The sequence below is a fragment of the Phodopus roborovskii genome, unplaced genomic scaffold (assembly GCF_943737965.1).
Source record: "Phodopus roborovskii unplaced genomic scaffold, PHOROB, whole genome shotgun sequence".
Taxonomy (NCBI): Eukaryota; Metazoa; Chordata; class Mammalia; order Rodentia; family Cricetidae; genus Phodopus; species Phodopus roborovskii.
The window spans coordinates 234,409-244,165 of record NW_026126434.1 but is presented as its reverse complement, the minus strand read 5'-3'; the positions used below and the strand labels follow the sequence as shown (position 1 = coordinate 244,165).

Genomic DNA, 9,757 nt, shown 5'->3' with positions numbered 1-9,757 from the left:
TCAAAGAAGGATGCGTTGATGCATTCCGGGCAACTAATCAAACAGACTCATGTGATAGCTATATGTTATTAGAGAGTAACAAACTTAAATCTTGCTGACATTGCATTTTATCAAAGAATAAACAAAAAAAGAAACCATTGAAAATATATGCTTTATAAGAAGCCAAGTTATTTGCAATGTTGTAGAAGTAAAGTCAAGCTGCTGATACTTTTCTGGGGGGGATTAACATTTGATTTTTACATATTGTTAACGTAAAAGAGATTAAAAACACCAGAAACACAATTAACAAGTATTCACTGTCAGAAGGATAATGAAGTTACACAGACAATGCTATACACAGAGAAGGCTAACTGCTCTGGTGCTGGTATACTTGGACTGAGGGCTTGGCAGCCTGTGCCCATTCCTTGCAGCCTTGCCTTTGGGAATTGGTACACTGCCACAATGGCTCATTTTAAGAAAGGAAATATTTTACATGCCAATATTTCATTGAGAATTTTTTTGTTAGATCTTTGGCTGAAAGGGGAAAGAAACAAAAATAAATCAGCCAAAGGCATTGCAATAATAAAAATTATGGTGTGTAGGGCATCCTGTGCTGACCAGCGTGGAGTAAGGCTGTTATAGCTGTTCTCTCCCACATAGCATAATGGGAAAGCCTGCATACACAGCACTATCTGAGGACTCTGGAATGTAACCATGGTAGGACATAATGAAAGGCCTTACGTCATGAAGAATGGATGTCAGAGGATACACTCCCCATTTTCCTTCCCTTACACATTTAATCCATGGTTAGTCCCAGGTGGAACAGAGAACTATGAAAGTGAAATCTGAGAGACTGGCAGTCTTTTTTCCATCATTTTGTTCAGAGTATGCAGAGGAGGAAAATTATGCTCAAAACAAAGAATGTGGGTCAAATTCCCATTATGTTTTGTTCCTGTATTTTTCTTCTTGGCCCTGCCCAAAGGATGAAGCTTGTCATGGGGATGTACCATGGCGTCTGTAGCCAAATGGGAATCAGAAAGATCAAGGACAACTCATTTTTTTTTATATTCAGAGGAAACAGAAGAAGGAGCTCTGTGTCCTAGTGAATTAAATATAGGCAAGTAGAATCTTTGCTGTTTTCTGTTTTCTTTCTCCCTATTACCTCCAAAGTTGCTTCAGCTGAGCTAACTGTGAAGAAACTAGGGAAAATAATATTTTATCCAATGGCCCTGGAAGGAAATGCAAGAGGCTTGGAAGTTGGAAAAGATGGAAGATCCTTAATTTCAGAAGCAAAGGAACACAAGCTCGGAGTCAGTTCCAAGTGGCATGTCTCTAACTGTGTCACACACATGCAGAAACACCGCATCATCTTCTTGACCTATAGGTCAGGACAGCCAAGTCCTGAAAAGGCCACAGGGAATTGTGTGCATGTGACAAAACAGAGGTAAAGAAGCACTTGCAAAACTTTAGAAAAACAAACTGGATGCTAACTCATTGACAAAGAAATAGGAAAAAGTTACACTGTAGCAACATCTTGTTTGTACAAATAAAGTCTGTCCTGGGATAAGAGAATGGAGTTTGACACAAGCTAACCATACAGGTCTGGAGGTCTGTCTAGACAGTCAGGAAGTGAGATAGCTGGGCAGAAACAAGATATAAGCAGGGAGAAATAGGCACTTTCTTGTCTGCTGAGAAGCTAAGAAGGTAAGGTGTGGAGGTGGCTTGCTCCTTCTCTCTGATCTCTCGGTGTTTTCCTCTATATCTGATCCTGGGTTTTTATTACTTAGACCAATTAAGAACTCCCCTTACATTTTGGTGCCCTAACCAGTTGTCAAACTCAGGTAAAAGTAGAATTGTTTCATCTTTGGAGGCTATGGACAAAGTTATCCTATCACAGCCTAATATTTAAAAGTGATCCTGGGAAATAATCCCATCATTCAAAATTATCCTGATGAAATCTGGGATAGTTATATGAACATCAGGTAATACAGACATTAAGAAAAAGGAAATTATGAGGGCTAGTAAGGGATAACCACACAATGAGAAAAGAATCAGTTTGTCATGTCAATAAGCTGCAATGTGCACGTATGTATTTTTGTAACAACACATCAATATGGAAAAACTGATGTACTTGTCTTCACAGTGACATAACTCTCCCCTCAAAGGGTAGAGCCAAATGTTAATGACCACTGGCTGAGAAAACACAGGCTACCCCAAATTCCGTTCCAATATGGCAGTAGTTCACTGAAGTTCCAATAGAAAGGCCACTGTAAGGTATTGGCTCCTTCCCAGGGATTCCCCTTCACACATATAAAGAACCAATAGATAATCCACAGTCACATGTAGAGACATCAAATCTATTTGGCCATTATTGTCCTCTACCTGACACTTACAAACACACTGACCAAAGTGTCACAGTTGCTCTCTTCAAGTGCAGTCAATGCATATTTAATAACTGTGGTGGACTGTATTCTGTTCCATGAAACAAACCTTAGCTAATGCAAGAGAACTGAAAATCACAAACTAATGTCCCTAGAACATATGAGGGTTAAACTAAAACATCTGAACAAGTAACTGAAAAAATTCTAAATATTTGGGAATTCAATTATCTCCTTGTGAACAATCTATAGGTCAAGAAGGCTCAATAGTTAGCAAAAAGTATTTTGAGCAAATGAGAATGCAACATCTCACACAATGTGTAACACCTAAATCAGGGTTCAGAGGTAAAAAAAGCAACAGGATCTCTACTTCATCTCATACCAACAAAGGAAGCTACTCCCTCTGAGGAAACAGAAAGATAAGAAGGAGGAAAGCAATAAAGAGCAAAGTCATCTGGAGTAGCAAACAGAAAATAGCATTTAAGAAATCAATAGATTCTTTCCCACTGCGTGGGCTGCCTCTGCACTTGGACGATGGTGTCTTTGGTGGATAGGTGGACTATAGGTTCCATGAGATCCCCTTTATCAGTTGTTGCTCTAAATGCCTGGCTGGAGGGGTCCTGTTCTGAAAGCCCTCCCATTTTTCAGTGAATTGAAGTGTGTTCTTTTCTTTCTTCCCCTATTTAGTTCAGGATCTCAGGTCTTGGGCTGAGGTCCTTGGTCCATTGGGGTTGAGTTTGGCGAGTGATAAGGCTCTCCTTTCCTTCTTCCACATGTAGCTCTCTCCAGTTTGGCCAGGGCCATTTGTAGAAGACATCAACTTTTCTCCAGTGTGTGTATTTGTCCTTCTTCTCAAAAATAAGTTGGCAATAGGTTTATGTACTTATATGTGGATCCCCAATTCTATTACTTTGAGGGCGGGTGTCTGGTTTTAAGCCAAATACCATGCCTTTCTTCTTCTGTTTTATTACCATAGCTCTATAGTATAACTTGAAATCTAGGATGCCGATACCTTCAGCAAGTGTTTTTCATTTGTAATCGTTCAGGGTTGTTTGGGCTATCCTTCTTTTTTGTTTCCCCAAAAAGAAACTTAAGATTATCCTTTTTAATTTCTCTATAGAGAATTGTGTTGGGATTTTGATAGGAATTGTGTTGAATCTGTATGATTACTTTTGGTAAGACAGTCCTTTTCACACTCTCAACCCCACATAATGCAGCAGGAGACAGTGGTCTGCATAGAGACCACAATTTGTCAAACTGCAGAGAATATACCATGGAGTACAAAGTTATAAATGACATCTATATCACTCCTCCCTGCCACTTCTCGAGGCTCAGGGACTGTTATGGAAGATTGTTGGAAAGATGTGAGAGGCAGGTAACTGCAGTGGATAACTTCCTAAATGAATCCCTGTCCTTCAGAAATGGCTTATACAGTCAAACTCAGAGTGCTTGTGCCAGCATGCATGAGACCTGCTCAAGCTCAAGTTGGAAAAATTCTCAGCATGAAGTCTTACTTCTAGTGAGGAACTATTAGGAGGAGAGTCAGTTTTCTTAAAAGGAGTGTCCTCTAGGAGGTCAACCACCATTCTATTGGAGAGCTACACTACTAAATTCATTGCCATGGCCCAACTTGGAAACAAAGTTGGGTGGACAGGAAAGTGGATGAATCTGGGGAGAGTTTGGGGAGGGTGTTGAGTATGAACAAAATATGTTGTATGAAACTCTCAAAGAACTAATAAAAACCAGAAAAACTCTAAATTATTAAGAAAACTGTATTCCAAATTAAAGGTTTTTATCCAAGGTAAATTCCAGGCAAAAGTGGGCTCCATTGGTATAATTCCATCAATGTTTAAGAAATACATAAAATAATGTTTTATAAAATTTCTCTACAGATTGAGAGACAGAGAGAGAGAGAGAGAGAGAGAGAGAGAGAGAGAGAGAGAGAGAGAGAGAGTAGCTCTCCACCCTTCCTATAGGGACAGAATGGGCATGACAGTCAAACAAGGTAGAGGCGTTGCAAGAAGAAAAGGCACAGCGCAACCAATTCTACAGGCACAGGAGGAGACAAGTGGAGATTGCAGAGAGTAGAACCTAGCAACATGTAAAGAGGAGACCACATGGCAACTGTGCAAGGCTTCCCAAGAGAAAGCAACTGGTCCATGGCTTTTAAATCAACACGTAATATCATCCAAAAAATGTAAAAAACTATGTGACATAATATCATACATATTTTAATAAATAACTCAGAAAATGAGAAATAAAAGATAATTCTTCAACCTGATAAAAGGTTTCCTCTTTAAACTCCATAGGTGGCAAGCATCCTTGTCACTAATAGCAAAGGACTGGAAGTATCCTTAAGTTTGTTTTGTAGAGTAGATCCATGTAGAATTCAGATATCTACAGCAAAGTGCCAAAAACTCATAATAAATTTAGCAACGTTGCTGAACAGAGTTTTATTATATCAAAATCAATGGCCTTTCTACACGCCAATAAGAAACAATTAAATTTTAACTTACTTAAAGGAACATTAATAATTGTATTCCTAAAAAGAACCGATTAGGTACAAATCTAATGAAATACCTTCACTACTGTGTATTGAGCTCTGTCAAATGTTGATGAAATAAATGTGCATCAAACATATAAGCAATTTATTGTGCCTAATACTTGAAAGATTATGTACTATTGAGACACAAGTTCTCCTCAATTGACTCAGTCAATGCAGTCCTAATTAAAACCACAGAGATTTTTGTAGATATTAATAAACTGTTTCAAAAATCTACATGGAAAAATAGAGTAAAAAAAAAAATCCAAAGCAATCTTTAAAAAGCTAAAACAGAAGAGTCAGGCTACAACTATCTGTAACACTCAGCATTATATGATGCTGATTATATGACAGACATATTAACCAAGTCAATGGAAAAGTCAAAGTGCCCTAGAAAATATGTTTATATTCACTTTTCATAGCATTTTAAAGTTTCAGTAGGAAAAAGAGTCATTGCAATAAATTGTGTTGGAACTACAAAATACTTATTAAAAAGCACCGAGAAATAAAAATAGCACTAACTTGTCCCATCAGTTTAATTAGGAAAGAAGTAAATTCAAAATACAAACAGACAAATGTTGTAGGAAAAGAGAGGAGGAATTATATATATATATATATATATATATATATATATATATATATATGCTTTCTCACCTTCAACCAAGATCTCAGATAGCCTAAGATGGTCTTGAACAAACTATGAATCAGAGAAGCATTTCCTAAGCTTAGGTAAGGTAGAGTTCTCATGTTAAACATTACATGTGCAAGCCAAACAAGAAAGAAAATGCAAAACCAACTCCACTGAAATTCAAGCCTTTTGTTTTGTAAAAGACACAGTTGAGTGAACTGAGAAGATAAGCTACCTGGTCTGGCATGGTGACTCATACTAGTTCTAATACTTGGGAGCCTGAGACAGGAGGATTAGAAGTTCAAAGTCTTCGTATGTGTGGTGTTTTGAATAGGAATGGCCCCCATAGGCTCATATTTGAATGCTTGGCTATTAGTAGCATATTTGGAGATGTGCCTTGTTGGAATAGGTGTGCTACTGGGGGTGGGCTTTGGGATTTCAAATGCTCAAGCCAATCCCAGTGTGTCTCTTTTCCTCTCTTCCTGCTGCCTGCTCATCAGATGTAGAACTCTCATCTCCTTCTCCAGCATCTGTCTGACTTCAAGCTGCTATGCTCCCCACCATGATGATAATCAACTAAACCTCTGAAACAGTAAGCCTGCCTCAGTTACATGTTTTGCTTTATAAAAATTGTTGTGGTTGTGGTGTCTTTTCACAGCAATAGAATACTAACTAAGATACTGTGTTACACAGCAACTTTAAGGCTAGCCAGGCCTACAAGACTACATGAGACCCTGATTTCAAAACAGATTAAAACGAACCAAAAAAAAAAAAAAATCCCATACCTTAAGGCAAGCCATAGACTAGAAAAAAATACAAGTATTAAACATAAATATTCCCCCAAAATGCATAATGGTAATGAGGAGTAGAAGATGCTATGGAGAGCTTTGTCAGTCATTTGGCAGTATCTCATTACTCAGAAGCCTAGCAGATTGATTCTGCACACTGGTGACTATGGTTCCAAGGTCTTTTCTTAACATCTTTATTTCTTCTTCTTTTTAATGTGATGCTGATTATTCATGATTATATCTCTCTAGGGCATTGTAAGTTTCTTAGCTTTCCTAGTTTTTCTTTTTGCATCTTTGTCTCATTGCATTTTCAGAGCCATCAACTCAAACTCTCTCTCAAAGTTTCAACTCAGTGTTCACACTTCTAACACCCACAAAGTTCATTCTTCTCACATTAATTACCCCTTTTATTTTTCTTGTATCCTGGTTTTGCTTTCTTGATTGAAGATCTCCTTTAGATACTAGGTTTTCTGTACATACATGGTTTCTTAGTCTATCAAACACTTTTGTTTATCCTGGTCCTTTTGTCCAACTTAAAGAGCAGCACACCTACCCATATAAAGCTGGCTTGAAGCTTATAGATTTCACAAATGACAGAACATCATACTTTCCAATTGGACACTTGAAGTACAAACTATTATTTATTTTTTTTGGAAGATGTTTGCAATTCATTGCTTTCCAGATACAAATGAGCCGTTTCTTATAAGGGGGCATTTCTGATTGACTTGCTTGAGTTAGAGAACACAGCTACAGAAAGTAGCCAAAGGTTTGCGTTCAGATTACAGTCTCACTTAATCACTGATTTTAAACTTTATCCAACATCTCTGCTTCTCTGTGCCTACAGTCTATAATTAATGATTAATCTCTCGGTAGTTGGACTGAACCACATACATATGCAGTAGGAAGAACCTGGAGTACTAATCTCAATCTTTTGTAGATTTTCAGCTAAGTTTATCTTTGACCTTCACTCCATACATTTCTCCATGGTGTCTCATGTTGATGAAGGTTTTTCTTGTCCCACCAAGTCCTGCTGCCACTTCCAGCCCCAAATGAACTTACAAAGATTTATATTAAGTATAAACTGTTGGCCAATGGTGTGGACTTCTTATTGGCTAGCTCTCTCTAAATTACTAACCCATATCTGTCAATCTATGTATTGCCACAAGGCTGTGGCTTACCTAGAATCCAGCATGTTACTCCTTCAGCAGCATGGTATCTCTACTGTCTCCCTCTCCCTACCTTTCCCAGAATTCTCTTTGTCTCCTAGTCTCACCTATCTTTCTGCCTGGCCAAGCAGTGTTTTATTTATCAACCAATAAGAGAAACATATACACAGAAGGACCTCCCCCATCAGTCTCATGTCTCTCTATTCCCAGATTCTCTGCAGAAAATTAAGCTTCTTTCAGCCTTCCAGCCAATATAATTTTATCAATCATTATAATAATTTGTTTCTTCTGTTTCTAAAATTGTGTTCAAATCTGGCCTACACTGGTTTCTCTCTCTCCCTTTATTTGCTATTGTGGCCCACTGATCATTTGAATGGTCTTGTATTAACTTCTTACATTTGGAATTAAGTGATCTTTAGTTCCAAACTTTTCCCCCTCTGGTATGATCTGTAGTAATATCCATTTTAAAATACTATGATGGAGACCCAGATATGATCCTTCAGTTTTTCATAAAGCTTGGAGACTACTTTTGGCTGAATGCAAATGTACAATCTGAAGCACAATTTTTCAATCATTCAGCAAAATTTGATTTACAAAGATACCAGAAGAACAGGACAAAACTCATCTCTTGAACTATAGATATTTTTTGACTTTAAGAATGAACTCAGTATTCTACCCACCAAGATTCTTTCCATGACTTATAATCCTGGCTAGATTATGGAATTTTTCCTTTGTATATTTTTTCTTATACATTGTCAATATTGACATTATTTATAAATATTTAGTTTCCCATTCCCACTATGGGACAGAACTTTAAATTTAAAATTGTATGCCCTCTTTGGAATTTATTTTTATTTTTGCTTCCTATTGTATTATAATCACAAATAGGTTTGATTAAAAACATAAACAAAGTCTCCAGTGTCCAAATAATGGACACATTCCTCTTTTCCATAGTAAGCACCTATTCCTGGCATACTTAGAAAAAACCCACTGAAGAAATTGTGTTAATTAGAACAATCCAAATTAGTCAGGAATGTACAGTTTTTTATTTGAAAACATACTCAAGAAATAAAAATTTCAACATGAGTAGCTAACACCCAGTTACTTGTGTTTGCTAATTGTTATAATTACTATTGGCTAAAGTTAATTGTCTTGTTAGCATTTCTATTGCTGTGAAGAGACACCATGACCACAGCAACTCTCATAAAGGGCTAGTCAAATGCTTAGTTCACTTTCTTCATGGCATAAAGCAAGGCAGCACACCCACAGACATGGTGCTGGATAGGTAGCTCAGAGTTCTACATCTTGATTTGCAGGCATCAGGAAGTGAACATGAAGCTATGCCCACAGTGGGCATAGCTTGAGCATATGAGACCTCAAAGACCACCCTCAAAGTGACAAACTTCCTTCAACAAGGCCATACCTACTATAACAAGACCACACCTCCTAACAGTGCCAATTCCTATAGGTCACACATTCAAACACTTGAGTCTATGGGGGGGTCATACCTATTCAAACCACCACATCAATATATCTATTTTTGTACTGATGGCAAAACAAAACAACCCTGACCCCTAGAAACATCAGTGTGTTTCTGAATCTATCATAACAAAAACACACCATTACGGATGGAGTCAGTCTATGTTTGTTTGTGCATATGTATTTAGGTAAAAGGTGATTCATCTTAGGATCAAAGTTTGACAAGGGACAGCTCACATTTTTTTCTTTATTCTCACTCAATACAGGGGGAACAGCAATTACAACATTACTTCTATCCTGGGAAATGACATTAAGTTGCATTCCTGTTAACACTGGATTATTATTATTTTTGAGTGTTATTTCTGAGCAGAGGCCATGCTAATAGTCTCTGTATCATCACAATTTTAATATATGTGTTGCCAAAGCAAGCACTAAATCTAATTTTTAGTTTGTTTTTTGAGGAAACCCTTGCTGTCCTGAAACTTGCTTTGTAGACCAGGCTGGCTTTGAAGTCATAGAGCCATGTCTCCAGCTCCAAATCTGAATTACTAAGAGAGGACTCACTTTTAACCTCTGGTAATTCCTCAGCAAGGGAAGAGTAAAGAAAGGGATTCTATTAAGCATCTGATAAAATTGTTAGCAGCTATCCAAATACTATTTTCTCTATTTATTTGAGACATATTTTGAGCTTTAGAGCAATCTGAGATAGATACATCAAATAATTTTCAAAGAAATTCAGTTATAAAGTGGCCATTCTCATTAAAATTAGAAATTTTGCTTCACAAAATAATTCATTA

General features: G+C 37.3%; 1 non-coding gene across 1 annotated transcript; it reads right to left on the bottom strand.

Annotated features, from left to right (window-relative positions):
• Window positions 1-9,285: 9,285 nt before the first annotated feature.
• Window positions 9,286-9,392, bottom strand: LOC127224430 (U6 spliceosomal RNA). Its single transcript, XR_007834709.1, has one exon. It is a non-coding gene; the product is annotated as a U6 spliceosomal RNA (small nuclear RNA).
• Between the last annotated feature and the right edge of the window lie 365 nt (window positions 9,393-9,757).